Source organism: Bison bison, unplaced genomic scaffold (genome assembly GCF_000754665.1).
Source record: "Bison bison bison isolate TAMUID 2011002044 unplaced genomic scaffold, Bison_UMD1.0 scf7180017854266, whole genome shotgun sequence".
Lineage (NCBI taxonomy): Eukaryota > Metazoa > Chordata > Mammalia > Artiodactyla > Bovidae > Bison > Bison bison.
In genome coordinates, this window is record NW_011484839.1 from 218,560 (window position 1) to 239,033 (window position 20,474).

The window sequence follows — 20,474 nt, forward strand, 5'->3', positions numbered from 1 at the left end:
GTGGGGGAGGTGGTTCGTGGAGTTCTGGAGCCAAGTATGGGACCAACATGGCACTGGTCAGAAGCCAACCTTGAAAATCATTGTTCTCTGATTTATTTATTTATTTATTTATTTGTTCTCTGATTTAAACTGCTCAGTTAAGAGCATTTAAAATGCTCCCCAGGGACTTCCTTGGTGGTCCAGTGGTTGAGACTCCACACTTTCAATGCAGGGGGTGTGGGTTTGACCCCTGGTTAGGGAACTAAGATCCCACATGCCACATAGTCAAAAAATTTAAAAAATAAATAAAAATTAAAAAAAAATAAATGAAATGCACTCCAGTCGTTAGGGTTCCTAGAATACAGCATGGAGAACGAAGTGTTCAGGGGACACAAATATAGACCCTTATTCTGAGGAAAGACACAAACACTAAGGGTAAAGCCCAGAACCTGAGTCAAACTGACTTTTAAATTCCAATTTACAACAGAGGACATTCATACTGCTGCTTTGTCTCTCTCCCTTTCACACACTCACACACACATGCACACACGTGTGCAGGAGCACTCACCTGGTGAACTAGGCAGGTTAGGTTTTTTTTTAATGTTATTTATTTATCTGTTTGGCTGCACCAGGATCTAGTTCTCTGACCAGGGATTGAACCCGGGCCCCCTGGTTGGGAAGCATGGAGTCAGCCATTGGACCACCAGGGACATCCCTATGCTATTTTTTTTTTACAGAGAAAGAAACTGAGGTTCAAGGAGGCAAAGTATCCAAGGTCATGGGCTCATTCATTCCTTCACTGACTCAGCAACCATTAGTCGAGCACGTGCTGCTGGCAGGCTGGCCCTCGCTGCTACGGAAACAGCGGTGAATGACACACCCACCCCCCACTCAGGAGTCATGGTTCAAACCCACTGCTTCCAGTCCCCATCCCAGCGCCCCTCCCAATACACTGAACTGCAGTTGGATATGTGGTCTCTGGGGTCAACATTGCAGGAGACAAATGTTTTTGTCGGCACTATCCCATTCCTAAACATACCATCGAAGCAAAAACACCAGAGCTGCTACACAAATGTATCTTCAAGGCAAGGTGCAGACCCAGACTTTCCCTGTAAGCCCCTCCCCTTTAGAAACTGTACCCACCAAAGGTTGTCCTGGCCCTGGTGGTCTCTGAGTCACTGAGAAATTTCCTGTTCCACCTCCACCCCCTGTACCAGGCCAAAGCGAATGCTTTTAAACCCTTACCTTGTCCAAGCCTTCCCTCTAAACACTGTCTCATGGAAGTCGGGATGGGATAAAGGTTCTTTCAGAGCAAAATGGGGAAGATTGAGGGGAAGAGCAGCAGGGAGCAAGCAAGGGAAGAGGAGACACCAGACCCACCCGGCTTCCCGCACCACAGTGCTGTGAGCCAAAGCTGGCCAAGGTCGGAGACGACTAGCAAAACCCAACCAGACAGACACCCAACCAGACAGACGGCCCTCAGATGCCTGGGAGAGGCTGGTACATCTCCCCAGAGCCTGGGCAATGTTATTTCCTGGGGCAAAGCAAGTCACAAAGGATGAAAGCTGATGACTGAATGTCTGGGGCTGGGTGGGAGGCCCTGCCAGGAGGTGGGGGGTGGCGCGGTGGAAAGGGAGGAGGGGTGGAGGCTTGGCTGGTTTTGCACAGACACATCTCTTCATTTTTCCAGACTGGAAAAAGCTGTTTGGGCTGTGCACATTTGCAGAGAGTCACGGTATTTACTATGCTTCCTGGCTCGACAGATTTCTTTCTGTCATTCAGTTGAATGCAGCTTGTATTTTTCAGAGCCAGAGCTGAACAGACCGTGGAGGCTCTTCTTCCCCCACGTTATGTTCAAAAACACAGCACGAGTGACTCAAAAAGCCAGGCCCGCATGGGTAGCAGGAGCGGGCGGGGGTAGCATGTTGTAGAGATAAAGAACCATGTTTAGACAAACAGTGCCTTCCCCTTGGAGGGGCTGAATGATGCTCCTTGTTTTCTCAGCCCACGTTGTGTTTTGAGCAGCCGGAAGAGCCAACTGCTGTAGTAGAAACTGATGCCTGCACTTCGCACGTGACTCTCTGTTATCAATACTGATGGCGGTGGGTAGTTCAGGGGAGTGCAATGAAGTCGTGAATAATAATACAGAAAATCCTTTCTTGGGACTTCCCTGGTGGTCCAGTGGTTAGGACTCTGTGCTTTCACTCCTGGGGGCCCAGGTGCAATCCCTGGTAGGGGAACTAAGATCCCACAAGCCATGCAGAGCAGTACAACAAAACAAACCAAAGTTATCTGTCGAACTGCCATATGCTAACACGTTAATGCAACTCAACAAACAGTAACCGAGCACATTTCATGTGCACGGTACGGTGCCAGGGGTGGAATGTCCATGCTGACCACAACTTAACACGCACTTTACCTTTTTAATAGCAAACGGCTTGTGAGCCCAATGGCATTCACAGCCAAACGTGGAATTTCCAGGCACCAGGGATAGGCCAAGTCAGTAAGGAAAGTCTTAGGGGTGGGGGTGGGGAGGGGAGAGCTTTGTCAAACCCCTTCACATCATTCTCCTAGGTTCCTGTATGTGTAACGCCAGCCCAACCAGCCAACCCACCACACTGAGAGTGTAGTCATCAAATCTTGTTCAGAACCTCAGAGTCATGCTGCCCAAGAGTGGGAGCTTCATCTTCAGAGATGACATAATGACATATTCAGACAACCTCTGACCTCACCAGCCAAGGGGAGGGTAAATAAACAAATACCACAGATGGCACAGGTTAGCATTACATGATGCCACGGTAAACAGCCTCTAATCCCATCCTCTTCTTGAACTGGCAAAGCACAGAGTCCTCTTGCATTAATTTAAAGAGACAAAGAACTCACCCAGGCTCCTCCTCAAACCTGCTTTTGAGTCAGGAGCCACAGGGTGTGGGAGGGGTGGAGGCAGGTGAAGGAAAGTGGGGGAGGGTCTCCGTGAGACCAAGGGAGTCGGGGGAGCTAGGAATTCAGTACAGTCCAAGTTGACGATGCCAGATGTAGCTCAATTTTTTTTTTTCTTTAAAAAAAACTATTATGGGTTTCCTTTCCAAAGTGGAAATGCAGGGATAGAAAAATGAGTTTTGGTTGCCATGGAAATAGGAGTTGGCTGAGGCCTGCAGGAGCAGCAGCTGGAGCAGAGCTAGTGGCCGGGAACCTGGCCCCATGACAGAGGGGGGCTTCCGGCTGGGGATAAGACAACAACAGGCTTTAGCAGGAAGGAGAAGGAGGAAAGAAGACAGAAGAGGAGACAGAGATTGTGTCTCCAGACACCACAGCCTATAAAATCTGCAGACATTTGGAGGGCTACAGAACGAGGGGTGGGGGTGTGTGTGCATGCGTGTGCGGCTATGCTGTGTGCGTGTCCTCACAGGCCACAAAAAGGAGAAGCAAAATAAATCCAATGCCTGAAAAAGAGCGGCTGAGAAAAAGCTAAGACGGCTGAAGGGCTGGAGAGGAGAGGCCTGCCATTTAGAAGCCCTTCCAGGAGGCTGGGGAAATGCCTGAACAGGGACTGGCCCTCACACGCTGAACTCCCTCACCTTTTGTCCTCACTCAACTCCTCAAACTGAAACTGGCGTGGGCCAGTAACACAGCCCATAAAATCCCCACAGCGTTAGCAAGACCATGGTGTGGGTAAGCTGGCTGTTCTGTTTCAGCTGTACCTCTGGCTGACTGCTTTTGTTCCAGGGAGAAAGTATGCAGGACTGTGGGGTCTTCCAGCCTGAGGCTTTAAAGAGGTCTGGAAGTTCTCAACATCACATTCTGGGAAGATGCTTTGATAAGGCCTCGGGGACTTCAAGCCTCTCCTGGATCCCTCAGCCAGGCACACCTGAGGGAATATTTTGTCATTCCCACACCCACCCCAGTAACAGGAACCACTCAGGCTCTTTCCTCCCATCACAGTGGGGGATAGTGGACAGGGAGACCTCACATTCATGAAGGGACTCCAAGTTAGGCTTTTGTCACTATATAGTCCCATTACTATATGTGCTGTCCCTGAGAAACACTGAGAAGAACATATGGTTTAAACTGACCACCATTCTGGTATCTTGTTTTATATTTCTTTATTTTGCAATATATCAGGAGCTTCAAAAAGTACAAGTGAGCACAAAAAAGCATAAAACACTTAGGACTAAATTGAACTAAGGAGGTGAAAGATTTGTACACTGAAAACTGCAAAACATTGCTGAAAGAAATGAAAGATAAAAATAAATGGAAAGACATCCCATGTTCATGGATTGGAAGACTTAGTATTAAGATAATACTCCTCAAAGTGATCTACAGATTCACCTGCAATCTCTACCAGAATCCCAATAACAATTTTTTTTTGCAAAAACAGAAAAATCCATACTGAAATTCATAAGGAATCACAAGGAACCCCAAAAGCCAGAACAATCCTGAAAAAGAACAAAGCTGGAGAACTCAGACTTAGGATTTCAAATCTTTCAAAGGTAATAGTAAACAAAAGAACATGTGACTGCTATACAGACAGATATGTAAACCAGTAGAATAGAAAAGAGAGCCTAGAAATGGACCCTGGAGTATATATGGTCAAATAACCATTATGCCCTGATTTCAACAGGGTGCCAAAACCATTCATCAGGGAAAAGACGATCTTCTTCACAAACAGTGCTGCAAAAACTGGATATCCATATACAAAAGAATGAAGCTGGACTTTCACTTTATACCATATACAAAACTTACCTAAAATGAACCAAAGACTAAAACATAGGCTCTAAAACTGTAAACTCTTACAAGAAAACATAAAGGAAATGCTTTATGGCATTGGAATTGGCAATGTTAGGGTTAGGTTCAGGGTTAGGGTAATGATTGCTTGGATATGACAGCAAAAGCAGAAGCAACAAAAGAAAAACTAGGTAAACAGAACTTCACAAGGACATACTAGGTAAATAGAACTTCACAAGGACACTGGTGAAAAGGGAGAAGGGAGTGAAAAGGGAGAAGGGGGGAAAATATTTGCAAATCACGTATGTGATAAGGGATTAATATCCAGAATACACACAGAACGCCTACAACTCAACAACAAAAAACTCAATCTGATTAAAACTTGGACAAAAGATTTGAATAGACATTTCTCCAAAGAAGATATTCAAGTGACCAATAAGCACATAAACAGATGATCAACATCTTTAATCACTAGGAAAACGCAAATCAAATCTATGAGATCCTATTAGAATGACTGTTAATGAAAAAACAAATAATCAAAGCAGAAAATAACAAGTGTTGGCAAGGATGTGGGGAAATAGGAACCTCTGAGCATTGCTGGTGGGAATGTAAAATGGTACAGCCTCCGTAGAAAATGGTAGGCTGTTTCTCAAAAAATAAAATGTAGAGTTACCTTATGATCCATTATGGATATATAGCCAAAAGAGTTAAAAGCAAAAATATCTGTATACCCATGTTCATAGCAGTATTATTCACAACAGCCAAAAAGTGGAAGCAGCCCAAATGTCCATCAGCAGAAAAATGGACAAACCAAATGCTGTAGGTGCATACAATAGAATAGAATTCAGCCTTAAAAAGGAAGGAAATCCTGACATATGCTGCAACGTGAATGAGCCTTAAAGACTTTATATTAAGTAAAATACTCCAGTCACATAAGGACAACTATTAAGTGATCCATCCTTACATGTAAGGTACCTAGGGTCATCAAAATCACAGAGACAGAAAGTGGAATGGTGGTTGTCAGAGGCTGGAGGAAGGAGAAAATGGGGGAGGAAATCAAAACTGATTAAACAGTTAAATCCATTGTTCAATGAGTATGAAGTTTTCATTAGGAAGAAAAAGTTCTGGAACCACCTGGAGAGGGATTTTGGTGATGGCTGCAATTGTACTTAATGCCACCAAACTGTATACTTTCAAATGGTAAATGTTAAGCCCTGTATATTTTACCATAATTTAAATATATATATATATACACACACACACACACACGTATATAAAAGTTGGAAGTGACCTAGGGTCACTTCGACCTCTGGGAAGTCCAGTTAGGCCTTTGTAAAGGCATTTGTAAAGCCTCATCAGACAACCACTTTGCTTTCTTGAATTTCTTTTTCTTTGGGATGGTTTTGGAATATTACTCAGCCATAAAAAGGAATGAAATAGATCATTTGTAGAGGTGTAGAAGGCAATGGTGACCCACTCCAGTACTCTTGCCTGCAAAACCCCATGGACAGAGGAGCCTGGTAGGCTGAGGAAATGGACTTTCCCCTGCTTCCTTTGTCTTGTTGAAACTCAGCACAGGTGCAGATGAGACCACAGACTGGTGTCGGGGTCTCAGAGGGTGCAAGCGGGATATAAAGATGAACAAAGACGAGGACTGTTGAGGGGAGGACTCGGGGGTCTCAAGCGATAAGGGCTGTTGGGCAAGAGTAGGCACAGCAGGGCTCTGGCAGTTGGGAGGCAGAGGGAGGGGGCACTTCCCGCTGGGCTGCTGGGCGGTGCCCCAGGAAGTGGTGCTGAAGCGGGGTTGAGGGGCTGAGGATGTGCAGCTGTGTGAACTGCTGGAAGGCACTCGAGGTAGATTGTCTGGTGGGCGTGTGGTGTGACTGAGAGGCAGAAGTTGAAAAGGAAGATGAAAATGTTGTGCAGCCACCTGGAGCTGGAGAGAAGGCTGGTGGGCGGGGAGAGGAGGTGACCTGGGAGAAGGGGACCCCTCGCAGGAACTCTGGCACAGTCATCTGGGAAAGGAAGTGCTTGAAGCCATAAGGATGCCTTCATTCCTTGTGAAGGATGTTGGCCTTCATTTCTAACCATCTGGAACCAGAATCAGATGGAATGTGAATGCCAAACTAACAATAATAACAACTTATATTGACAGAGGACATGCTAAGTATGTCTTTAAAAAAAAATTTGGAGTATAGTTGCTTTATAATAGTGTGTTAGTTTCTGCTGTACAATGAAGTGAATCAGCTATATGCATACATATATCCCCTCCTTCTTGGACTTCCTTCCCATCCCCCCAAATCCTACCCCTCTAGGTCACCACAGAGCATCGAGTTGAGCTCCTTGTGCTATACAGCAGCCTCCAACTAGCTATCTGCTTCACACATGGCAGCCCACCAGGCTCCCTCATCCCTGGGATTCTCCAGGCAAGAACACTGGAGGGGGTTGCCATTTCCTTCTCCAATGCATGAAAGTGAAAAGTGAAAGTGAAGTCGCTCAGTCGTGTCCGATTCTTTGCGACCCCATGGACTGCAGCCTACCAGGCTCCTCTGTCCATGGGGTTTTGCAGGCAAGAGTACTGGAGTGGGGTGCCATTTCCTTCTCCAATGCATGAAAGTGAAAAGTGAAAGTGAAGTCGCTCAGTCGTGTCCGATTCTTTGCGACCCCATGGACTGCAGCCTACCAGGCTCCTCTGTCCATGGGGTTTTGCAGGCAAGAGTACTGGAGTGGGGTGCCATTGCCTTCTACACCTCTACAAATGATCTATTTCATTCCTTTTTATGGCTGAGTAATATTCCAAAACCATCCCAAAGAAAAAGAAATTCAAGAAAGCAAAGTGGTTGTCTGATGAGGCTTTACAAATGAGTGCCAAAGAATTTATGGTTTCAAATTGTGGTGCTGGAGAAGACTCTTGAGAGTCCCTTGCACTGCAAAGAGATCAAACCAGTCAACGTAACAGAAATCAACCCTGAATATTCACTGGAAGGACTGATGCTGAAGCTGAAGCTCCACTCCTTTGGCCATCTGATGGGAAGAGCCTACTCACTGAAAAGATTGAAGGCAAAATGAGAAGGAGGTTGCAGAGGACGAGACGGTTAGATAGAATCACCAACTCAAAGAACATGAATTTGAGCAAACTCTGGGAGACAATGACAGACAGGGAAGCCTGGTGTCCTTCAGTCCATGGGGTCGCAAAGAGTCAGACATGACTTAGTGACTGAACAGTAACAACAGCAACAATATTCCATTGTGTATATGTATCACATCTTTATCCATTCATCTATCAATGGACATTTAGGTTGCTTCCATGTCCTGTCTACTGCAACAAATATTGGGGTGCATGTGTCCTTTTGAATTATGGTTTTCTCAGAGTGTATGCCCAGTAGTGAGATTGCTGGGTCATATGGTAGGTCCACTTTCAGTTTTTTAAGGAACCTCCATACTGTTCCTTATAGTGGCTATATCAATTTATAAACAACCCAATCAAAAAAATTTAAAAAAAAAAGGGTGGAAAACCTAAACAGACATTTCTTCATAGAAAACATACAGATGGCCACAAGGCACATGAAAAAGATGCTCAACAGCACTAATTATTAGAGAAATGCAGATCAAAACTACAATGAGGTTATCACCTCACACTGATCAGAAGGGTCACCATGAAAAAATCTACAAACAGTAAATGCTGGAGAGGGTGTGGAGAAAAGGGAGCTCTCTTGCACTGTTGGTGGGAATGTAAATTGAAACTAAGAGCATCTTAATAACCCTAAGTGGCGGGCAGCAATCTCAGCTCCATTTTCAGCTGGGAAAACCGACGCCCCAGCAGTAGAGCAACCTGCCAAGAACACACACACGGCCAGGAAGTGGTGGAGCCGGTGTGTGAACCCAGGCCTACATGGGTCCCAAACTCCAACATGTATAAAAAAGGCCTCGGGAGCTACTTTAAAGAGAACTTTGCAGGTGGCTCAGTGGTAAAGAACCCGCCTACCAAAGCAGGAGACACTGGTTTGATCCCTGGATGGGAAGACCCCCTGGAGAAGGAAATGGCAACCCACTCCAGTACTTTTGTCTGCAGAATTCCATGGACAGAGGAGCCTGGTGGGTCACAAAAAGCCGTACACAGCTGAGCGTGCACACGCAACTTGGACAACGCGTGCGAGCCAGTTTAAAAACACAAACTCCATTCCTAGTGGCCAAAGCTAGAATAACTTGAGCAACAAAACAAAGTAGCATTAGATTATAGCCTGGGGTATAAGATAAAATCCACAAGTCCATACTATTACTAATAACAAGAAAAATTAATCAGTGGGAGAGAGGAGTTCAACCTCCCCTGCACAGTTCTAAACTCTGGCTTCCCCAGTGGTTAAGAATCCACCTCCCAATATAGGGGATCCCCGGTTGGGGAATTAGGATCCCACATGCCACGGGTCAACTAAGCTTGCACACCACAAGTAGAGAGAAGCTCTATTGCCATAAGAAAGATCCCACACATTGTAACTAAGACTGGACAGCCAAATAAATAAATAATGTAGACACATGACCCTAAAGGAGGAGGGGTAGAACTGTACATAAGAATCTTCCTTTCAAGAGAACAGTATGACAAATGCAACCTCAGCCGGGTGACCCAGGGCAGTAGCAACAGTGGAAAGTCATGTTGGTATCACGGACATGTGATGTGATAAAAAGAGGCACTTTATATCTGCAGAATTTATTTTCACTTTATTTCCTCGCCAAGACCTATAACCTGAGTCCAACTGTGAGAAAAATATCACACAAATTTCAACAGGGTGGTATTCTGACAGTACATTTGTCTGGTACCCCTGAAAACTGGCAAGGTGAGTCAGACAAGGGAGTTCTGAAACACAGTCACAGCCAACAGGAGCCTAAGGAGACGTGACCACTAGGGGATGACCCTAGAGATCTGGTGGTTAAGAATCTGCCTTCCAATGCAGGGGACGTGGGTTCAATCCCTGCTTGGAGAACTCAGGTCACACAAGCCGTGCCACAACTAGAGAGCCCCCCACTCCAAGCATCACCATGAAGACCCAATGCAGCCAGAAATAATAAAATGAAATAATGTAGGACAGTAGACGAGATCCTGGAATTTTAAAAAGGGCATTAGGTAAACACTGAGAAAATCTGAATAAACTGTGGGTTTGGGTTATCCATCATGTATCAGTGTGGTTCATTAATTAGAACCAATGGACTGTGGGTTACCAAACGGTTAGTAGGGGAACCTGGGTATGGGGTGTATGGGAACTCTCTACTGTCATCACAAGTTCTCTGTAAATCTAAACTGGTAAAAAAAAAAACCCCAAAGTCTACTAAAAACAAATTCCTGGGTTGACCCTCAGAACCCTTGGCTTTGTGGTGCACATTTGCACAGCTGTAGCGGGGCTGTGAAGGAAGCCAGGCCCACCAGCTGCCTGCTGACAGACTGAGGAGAAGCAGCGGATACAGCCAGAGTCCGCAGGGAGAGGGGGCCTTTCACTCCAAGGACGCTGCAGGAACCTCCTCCATCCGACTCCCCTAACTGAGGGGCTGTGCCTTTCTCAGACTGGCAGGCTTCTTCAAGTGAGAAGTGGAGCTCCCTGGTCAGCCCACGTTTCCTCTTGAGGTGCTCCAGGAGATCCTTCTCTAAATGCATTTTATCTTCCTTTATGTAAGTCAAGGTTCTTTATATGGGTGGGAAAAGAGGTTATGTGCAAAGTGCACATTAAAAAAATTTGAAGGACAGTTAATTTACAGTGTTGGGTTAAGTCTCAAGTGCACAGCAAAGTGATTCAGTTATACATATATAAATATCTCTTATTGGGCCACACCGTGTGACTTAATTCGCCTATTAGGGGCTGAACCTGCACCCCCTGCGTTGGAAGCATGGAGTCTTCACCACGAGGGAAGGAGTTTTCACCATGATCACCAGGGATGTCCCAACAAAATGTACACTTTAAAAAATATATATTTATTTATTTGGCTGCATTGGTTCCTAGTTCGAGGCATGCGAGCTCGTAGTTGTGGCATGTGAAATCTAGTTCCCTGACCAGGGATTGAACCCAGACTCCCTGGATTGGGAGCTCGGACCACCAGGGAAGTCCCCAAAATGTACATTTTTAATGGCTGGCAAAAGGTCTCTTTGCTCCAAAACAACAGGATTCCTAACTCCTTGTTTTTTGTTTTAAAGATTCCTTTATTTCTTTTTGGCTGTGCTGGGTCTTCGTCACTGTGCTCAGTTGCAGGGAGCTGGCGCTACTTTCTGTTGTGGTTCTCGTGCTTTTTTTTGGGGGTGGCTTCTCTTGTTACGGAGCGTGGCTCTAGGGTGCATGGGCTTCAGTAGTTCGGTTCCTGGGCTCTGGAATACAGGCTCAGTAGTTGTGGCACATGGGCTTGGTTGCTCCACAGCAAGTGGGATCTTCCTGGACCAGGGATGGCACCCTTGTCCCCTGTGTTGGCAGGTGCATTCTTAACCACTGAGCCACCAGGGAAGCCCCACTCCTAACTCTACAGATAAGCGTAAGTGTTGGTCACGAGCAGCATACTCCACAATTTATTGGGTTTAGTGCCTTAAACCTCCTCTCCTGGCCCCTTTTTCTTCAACACACCTTGTACCCCAGTCTTCAGGCATAGACGAGTGATAACAGTAGTAACAGCTTAAAATTGTGATCCTGCCAATTCTATAATGGAACAAAACTCAATATCCTGGAAAGCTGCTTCTTGATTGCAAGAAGCTATGACATAGAGGGACACAGCAAGTCACCCTGTGTGTGACCTGTGGGGCAGTATATCAGTAGTATGCACACGAAACGTCTGTGATTACTGATCTGCAAAAGTTCTTAAGGATAGGACAGGATGTTCCTCTGGTCAAAGCAGGAAGAGCAACGCCTGGAAATCAAATCAAAACTTGACAATGGGAGGGATGGGAGAGGCCAATTGTATGAACATAAAATGAAGGAATGTTGGGTAGAGAGACACGGTAAACTTGTGAGGAGCTGAGAAAAAAGGGTAAGAAAGAGCAAGCCTTTGAGAGTTTATCTTTTCTTTCATATTGTCCATAGTAGTGGAAATCCCTTGAGCCTTACAGGCAGCTCAGAGCTTCCTGGAAGTCTTTCTTAATCAGAATCTTAAGATTGGTCCAGGGAGCAGTAGGAAGGCAAAGATTGGTTTATTGATTAGTCATGAGCAGGAGAATTAGGCCGAGAGTCATTCTGGACTCCTGTGTCCCTCAGAGGATATAAATACCTCGGGCCATCCTGGCTATGAAAATCATTCATCTTGTTCACCTTGTTTGAATTCCATGAATACCAACCTACTAGCTAGAATCTGGCATCCCCCGTGACTTTTCTACAGGGGAAAGAATGTGCTGACAGGCTGACATGAAGATTTCAGCCTGCTTCATGGTGCTTGTCCCATCTCACATATTTGTGATCTGGCTTCCTCACCAGGCTGCTGTGAATTTGGTGAGTCTGTCCCTTTCAGCCTGATCAGCTTCACATGCGATAAAGGCTCTCCCTCTGTAACCTGCAAAGAATGAGTGGCATCACCAGCCTCCAGCTTCCCCCACCCACCCCTCCACCCCGCCCCAGTCACGCTGGCCCTGAGGGGTTCTTCTCCCGACATCACTAGCCAGCTGCTCTTTGCCACGTCAATCACTCCGACCACAGCCATCTCCCCTGAGCCCCGAATGAGCTGTGGGAGGCCTGCAAAAAAAAAGTGCTAGAGCCACCAAAATAAGTTCTGTTGAGTAGAAAAGAATAAGGAAGAAAGAAATTCTGGGCTTGGGCGGTGGGGTGGGGGAGATGCCAAGAACACTTGATAGAAAGAAAGCGGAAGGAACTGGCAGTGCTTAATCTAGAGCAGGGAAGATCCCAGAGGGCCAATGGGTTCCTAGCCATCAAATATCTGAAGGACTGCAGTGATGCAGGGGGGATACATCTGTTCCCTGGGGTTCTGGAAGAAAGTACAGCAACCATGGGGGTGGCAGATACAGGGAGACAGGTTTCAACAAGATAAAGTAGAGAAACTTAAAAAAATTTGAGGGGTGGCCACATCTTACAGCATGCAGGATCTTGGTTCCCCAACCAGGGATGGAACCTGGGCCTCCTGCCTTGGGAGCATGGAGTCTTAACGACTGGGGAAGTCCACCTAAAGGGGAATTTTTGAAGGTAATACCCCTTTAATATCAATCCTTCAAATATCATCAAATAAGTTCTTTAAAGTTTTTTTTTTTTTTAATGTGGACCATTTTTAAGATCTTTATTGAATTTGCTACAGTATTGCCTCTGTTTTATATTTTGGTTTTTAGGCTGTGAGGCATGTAGGGTCTTAGCTTCCCGACCAGGGTTCAAGTCCGAACCCCCTGCATTTGAAGATGAAAACTTAACCACCGGACCACCACGGAAGTCCCAAATATTATCACTTTTTTTTCTTTCTTCTTTGTCAGGTTTGTGAGATGCAGTGTAACCATCGGGAACACAGATTGGAACAGGAACGCCTGGGTTCATTTTCCAGTTCTGTCTCTTTCTGTTGGTGGTTAGCAGCTAAGTCATGTCTGACTCTTTGAGACCCCATGGGCTGTAGCCCACCAGGCTCCTCTGTCCAGTTCTGTCACTTACTAGCTACATAACTTTGGGCAAGTTACCTTACTTTCCTATGCCTGTTTTCTCCACTAATAATTGTACCTACCTCAAATAGTACCTAACCCATGTGATTGTGCTGAGGACTGGTCAAATTATACATGCAAAGTGCTTAGAATAGCACCCAGTAAGCAGTATGTTCTTAAGTAAGTGGTAGCAATTATTACTATTTTTATTACAATCTAATATCACTTATACTATTATGTACTATTTTTCTTTAAGGAGACACATTATTTCTATAAATTTTTTTGAAAGGAAACTTCATATTATTACTGTAAAGGCAAAGCCAGAAGCACTTGCCATGTACAGATGGCAACTGTACAAATAAACATAAAACAATGTTATTAAATCTTAGCTAGCTACTGTTGCCTGTTCCATCCCCTCAATTTGAGGACTACTGCTTTTTCCCTAAGAAGGGAGACAAGTAAGTGTTACAAAAAACAGTCTGGTACTTCACTGAGACTTCTTTTGTTGACTGTGGTCAAAAGGAAATGAAGTGTTAGTCACTCAGCTACATTCGACTCTTTGCGACCTCCCAGACTGCAGCCCACCAGGCTCCTCTGTCCGTGGAATTCTCCAGGTAAGAATACTAGATTGGGTTGCCATGCCCTTCTCCAAGGGATCTTCCCAACCCAGGGATCAAACACAGGTCTCCTGCCTTGCAGGCATATTCTTTACCCTCTGAGCCAGGGATAGACTGTGGTCAGAAGGGAAAGTCTGGCAAGTTCGAGGTAGTGAAAAGCTGCAGCTCCTCCTCTGGGGAGAGACAGCAGCAAAGTGCTGGGGAGGGAGGCAGTGCAGGATCAAAGAGATGGTTTAAAAAGGAAATAACTTCTTTTTCTCGAATGAGGTTTCGTGATCTTCAGTGCCATGACGGTCTGTCACACAAAATCATCTCAACCGTCACCCAGTGGTATGATGGTTATTTTTTAGTTGCTAAGTTGTGTCCAACTCTTTGAGACCCCATGGGCTATAGCCCGCCATGCTTCTCTGTCCATGGGCTTTCTCAGGCATGAATACTGGAATGGGTTGCCATTTCCTTCTCCAGGGGATCATCCCAACCCAGGGATTAAACCCATATCTCCTGCATTGGCAGCCAGATTCTTTACTGCTGAGTCACCAGGGAAGCCCAGTGGTATGATCAGTTCAGTTCAGTTCAGTTGCTCAGTCGCGTCTGATTCTTTGTGACCCCACGAATCGCTGCACGCCAGGCCTCCCTGTCCATCACCAACTCCCAGAGTTCACTCAAACTCATGTCCATCGAGTCAGTGATGCCATCCAGCCATCTCATCCTCTGTAGTCCCCTTCTCCTCCTGCCCCCAATCCCTCCCAGCATCAGGGTCTTTTCCAGTGAATCAACTCTTCACATGAGGCAGCCAAAGTATTGGAGTTTCAGCTTCAGTATCAGTTCTTCCAATGAACAACCAGGACTGATCTCCTTTAGGATGGACTGCTTGGATGTCCTTCCAGTCCAAGGGACTCTCAAGAGTCTTCTCCAACACCACAGTTCAAAAGCATCAATTCTTTGGTGCTCAGCTTTCTTCACAGTCCAACTCTCACATACATATATGACCACTGGAAAAACCATAGCCTTGACTAGACGGACCTTTGTTGGCAAAATAATGTCTCTGCTTTTGAATATGCTATCTAACTTGGTCATAACTTTCCTTTCAAGGAGTAAGTGTCTTTTAATTTCATGGCTGCAATCACCATCTGTAGTGATTTTGGAGCCCCCCAAAATAAAATCTGACATTGTTTCCACTGTTTCCCCATCTATTTCCCATGAAGTGATGGGACCAGATGCTATGATCTTAGTTTTCTGAATGTTGAGCTCTAAGCCAACTTTTTTCACTCTCCTCTTTCACTTTCATCAAGAGGTTTTTTTAGTTCCTCTTCATTTTCTGCCATAAGGGTATGATCTGATGCTGCTGCTGCTAAGTTGCTTCAGTAGTGTCCGACTCTGTGCGACCCCATAGACCACAGCCCACCAGGCTCTCCTGTCCCTGGGATTCTCCAGGCAAGAACACTGGAGTGGGTTACCATTTCCTTTTCCAATGCATAAAAGTGAAAAGTGAAAGTGAAGTCACTCAGTCGTTTCTGACTCTTAGTGACCCCATGGACTGCAGCCCACCAGGCTCCTCCGTCCATGGGATTTTCCAGGCAAGAGTACTGGAGTGGGATACCATTGCCTTCTCCAAAGGGTATGATCAGTATGCTTCAAAAAGCAAAATTAGAAACACGTTGTAGACCACCATACTCACCAGCGCCCCCAGAGGACACCTGCAGCAGTTTCCAGTCACACCTGCTGCCTCTCACGTCCTTCTACCTGAAGGCATTTTTTGGCTACAGGGTGTGTTCTCCAGACTGCATGCAGAAATTGGGGGGAATACTGGGACACACAGTCTCTCTAAGAATCCCCAGAGAGGCTGAGCCTTTTGTCCCACAGTAACTCATTCATCAACACAACCTTTACTGGATTTCCTTTCTTCCCCAGTCCATTTCAGTCTCACTGGGCTTTCTGGGATCACCTTCCAAATAAATTTTAGGCACCCAAATCCTGGTCTCATGATGTGCTTTAGGGAAACCCCAACTATGGCACAGTTTAACTATGGCGCTGAAGAAATGGCTGGGAGTACTCCCTGGAGCTTCATGAATTGGGAAAGAATTCAAGTAAGAGGACATTTAGTATCCTTCTGACACTTAGGTCCATGATTCTAGATCGAGAGTCAGCAAACTACAGCCCATGGCTCACAGGCACCCTCATCCCCCACCTGTTTTTTCACAGCCTGTAAGCTAAGAATGGCTTTTACAATTTTAAATGGTTGGGGAAAAAATCAAAACAAGAATAATGTTTTGTGGCCCATAAAAATGATATAAAACCCAGATTTCAACATCCATCAATGAAGTTTTATTGGAAACACAGCTACACTCATTCAGTCCCATACCATCTATGGCTGCTTTTACTCCATAACTGCAGGGTTGAGTAGCTGCAACTTAAACCCTAATGAGTTTCAAACAAGTCAATCCTAAAGGAAATCAACCCTGAATATTCACTGGAAGGACTGATGCTGAAGCTGAAGCTCCAATACTTTGGCCACCTGATGCAAAGAGTCAACTCACTGGAAAGACTCTAATGCTGGGAAATATTGAGGGCAGGAGGAGAAGGGGGCAACAGAGGATGAGATGGTTGGATGGCATCACCAACTCAATGGACATAAGTTTGAACAAGCTCTGGGAGACAGCGAAGGACAGGGAAGCCTGGTGTACTGCAGTCCATGGGGTCACAAAGAGTCAGACACAACTTAGCAACTGAACAACAGCAACAGCTGAAACTCTATGGTCCGCAACACTCAAAACATTTACAGAAGGGTTTGCTGACCCCTATTCCAGATCATTATCCTGTGGGGACAAGAGGCAGATTGAGACCTTGTTGCCCCTGGGTGGACAGCCTATCACCAGACCTAGTATTGAGGGGTTTTTTGGATCAGCCACTCACATTTCCTTTTCTTACATCTCTGTGGCCTCCCTCTGCTCTCTGCAGGTACTTAGGACTCTTCTCCTGAGACATTAACGTTTTAACACCAAGAATAATTTCATTTTTAAAAGGACATGAGATCTTGTCTTCTCCCACACTCTGCTGTTCCAGGTGGTTTCATCCGCTCTGGATGGCTTCATTCAGTAACTGATTTCTCCCCAAACCAAACCAAATCCCTGGACCAAGATCATGTCCTGAGATCTCAGACCAACACTCAAATGTCTGTTCAACATTAGATCCAGATCAGGTTGGGGAGGTGGGTTTTACCGCTTACCAGTGGTATAACCTTGAGCAAGGCATATAGTTGTCCAGGGCATCAATTTCATCACCTGTCAAAGGTAAAAACTATCCTGCCTCGCCTGCCAGGATTTCTGTGCTAACTGGACGCAAGGAGAGCTGCCCACGAAACACTGCCACCTGGCCCCAGACTCCTTCTCCAGCATATTACTACAGTATTAGACTTCTGCTTCCTCCACACGCCCTGCACACTGGCTTTTCTTGAGCTCCTTGACTTTGCTACCTGTTGGCCTTTGCATATGCTGTTTTTCCTCCCTGGAACATGTTTTCCCCATCCCACCCTCTGTCTGGCTGCTTCTCAGCCTTTTTAACCCTCAATCCAAGGCAGGTCCCTTCTGTATGCCTCTCCATCTTTGTGCTGGATTCTCTCACTGCATGTGCAGTAATTTCTAATTAGAGTCAATTCTCATTATTCACAGTGGTTATGTTCTCTGAAGCTGCCATGAACATGAAATTAGCAAATACTGAACCACTGCTCCTAAAGGGAACAACCTAAGGGTAGGTTTCTGCAAGCCTCTGGTCACATTTTCCTCAACAGATCAATACCTAACCTTGTTTTATGTGTGTTTCTGTTTCATTACCCCTTATTTAATATATATTGTTGATTCACTGACATTGAACTCACGGCCAGTACCACTACAACTCAGGCCTGAACAAAGCTTATCAAATACACGTTTTCCCCATAAGGCACAACACAGCCTTCCTGGGCTTGGGAACGCTAGATAGCAGCACTTCAGCAGTATGTTTGGGGGCTGATTTTTTTCCCCAAACTTATTTTTAATTGAAGGAAAATTGCTTCACAATATTGTGTTAGAAAGAAATTTAAGTCACTCATTTGTGTCCAACTCTTTGCAACCCTATGCACTGTGGCCTGCCAGGCTCCTCTGTCCGTGGAATTCTCCAGCAAGAGGACTGGAGTGCATTGCCATTTCCTCGGCCTCTGCCTTACATCAACATGAGTCGGCCAGAGGTATTCATGTGTCCCCTCCCTCTTTGACCTCCTTCCCACCTCCCACCCCATCCTATCCCTCTAGGTTGTTAGAGAGCCCCGGGTTGAGTTCCCTGAGTCATGCGGCAAATTGGTCTTGGGGGTGATTTTTAAACAGCAAAATCACCAACAAAACACACAAAAAATGCGAAAACAACAAAAAACAAGCCAAGGCACTAAACAGACCATAAAAGGGATGCTTGCTCAGTTCTGAGAGTTGGAACAAGAAGGCAGGGTCATCTCGTTTCGACCTCGGGTGGGAACAAGTGTGTTGAGTGACTCGAATTTTCTGCCATCCTGTTCACGTCCATAATGACCATGAGAAGTGCTGAAGATACCGATTTGGGGGTTACAAATCAATTTTAGCGAGTGGGAGAATTCGCAAATACAGAGTCTGCAAACAAGGAGGATCCACTGTACTTCCTTCTCATTTCTCTCATTCACTAGAGTGTGAGTTCACTGAGGGCTCGTTTGCCTCTTACCCACTGTTGGATCTGTAGCATCTGGATTACAACCTGGCACACAGTAGGCTTTCCACAAGACATCCAATTTAAATGAGCCCATGAGTCAGTTCTGTGAAAGTGCTCCACTGGAAGCAATGCCAGCTAGTGTTTGCAGAGGAGGCACCATGAGCTGCCCTGTGTAATGTGCTTTTTCTATGTTCCCTCCATCAAAAAGGGAAACAGCAACTCATTGTACTTTTGCCACGGGCTCTAGAATCAAACTGCCTGGGTTCAAACACAGGATCTGCTTCTAATTAATTATTTAACTCTGAGCACGTTCCTTGGCCTTTCTGAGCCCCAGCTTCCTCGGCCATCAAACGGGGTAGTTAGTATAGTTAATGCCTTGTGGGTCAGGGTGAGGAGTAGATGTGCCCACACACAGGAAGCATTTAGCATCGTGCCAGGCACAGGTGAGCACTTGGGAAACATTACCTCTTGTGGTCAATAATTTCCATGGCAAATCTAAGAGTTTTATATGATCATACCCATTTTGCAGATGAAGAAACTGAGGCTAAGAGTGATTCTATGAGTTTTTGAGGGCCACACAGCCCAGGGAGGGCTGGCTCTGGGAACTCTAAGTCTAGGCTCACTGTAAACATAGCATTTACTAAAATGATGAGGGCTGCTCCAGGTGGCCCCCTGAACTTCTGTGGGATCAGGGTAAGGACAAGCCCCCTTTTCCCCAAGAGTCTTCTCTCATATTCTACATCTGTGTCTTTCTGTTCCCTGCCCACTTTCGAGTTCAACCCTTTCAGTACCAGCCCTGTTGGGAGGGAGGATGTTGGTTTGTTATCTTGGCTTTGACAGCTCAAAGGCGGAGATATTTCCTGCTTAAAAGACTCCCTGAAGAAGAAGGAGGAGGAGGAGAATCAGCATTGTGGGCTGCAACAACCGTCTTCCTTTTCCTCCAACCCTTTGGGTCAAGGGTCCTCACCCTTAGCTGCTAGTTGGAATCGCCTGGGAAGCTCTGCAATATCCAGAGGTCCAAGGCCCCAACCCAGACCACTTCCATCTGAGCCTCGGAGCGGGGTGGGGTGGAGGGCTACGGGGCATCGGCATTTTTTTCATGCTCCCCCAAGCGATTCCAGCGTGCAGGCAAGTTGGAGAAATGGTGCTTTTGGATCAGCCCTTGGCTCCAACGCTGAAGTCGATTTGGGGAGCAGTAACTCTTTTCTCCGCCTAGGACTGGCTGCTGGGGGATTCGGGCAGGCTCTCCAGAGGAACCAGCCAGCGGAGGATGTTTGCGTGCGAGCGTTCTGGCGTCCAGCTGTGCCCCGAGGCCCAGCTTGCAGACGGCGGGTCTCCGGGTCCCCGCAGGCAACGACACGTGCGGCCGCTCCGACCTGTCTGGTTATCTACCGAGACCGCCAGCCGACCTCGGCGGCCGCCGCGGGGCCCACCCCGACCACAGAGGTTCGCAGGAAACGCCCGGGGCTCGGGAATTCCTACCTTGGCTGCCGGCGCTGCCCTCCGGTCCCCGGAATCCTGCGACTCCGGTTCGATCTGTCGCCGGGGCTCCGCTGTCGCTTTCGTCTGCGCCCGAGAGGCGCCCACTAGAGCGCAGGCGCCACCTAGTGGGCGCGGGGCGGAGGCGCGGGGACCGGGCGGGGAGGTGGGAGAGCGGTAGGTCCCGGGCGGAAATGCTGCCCCGGCTGCCCACGTGGGCGGTTTTCCAGCACGCTGCGCACCCTGGGCGCAAATCCCGGCTGGGTGGGATCACCTTCACTCCCTAGAGGGCACTGGAACCTGAACTTGCTGAACTTTCTCTTGGGGGCACGGAGAGGCAGCCAGGCCTTGGCTGCTGGCCTGAGATCCATTCT

The 20,474-nt window shown here is 46.6% G+C and overlaps 1 protein-coding gene across 2 annotated transcripts in view; it reads right to left on the minus strand.

Annotated features, from left to right (window-relative positions):
* The window catches only part of CHD9 (chromodomain helicase DNA binding protein 9), a 224,831-nt gene extending 204,617 nt beyond the window's left edge, over window positions 1-20,214 (minus strand). The window contains exon 1 of one of the 2 annotated variants that reach the window (XM_010856368.1): window positions 20,104-20,214. The gene's annotated coding sequence lies outside the window, so the exon portion shown is untranslated. The remainder of the gene's footprint in view (window positions 1-20,103) is intronic. The other variant, XM_010856358.1, reaches the window with a different exon arrangement.
* Window positions 20,215-20,474: the final 260 nt, after the last annotated feature.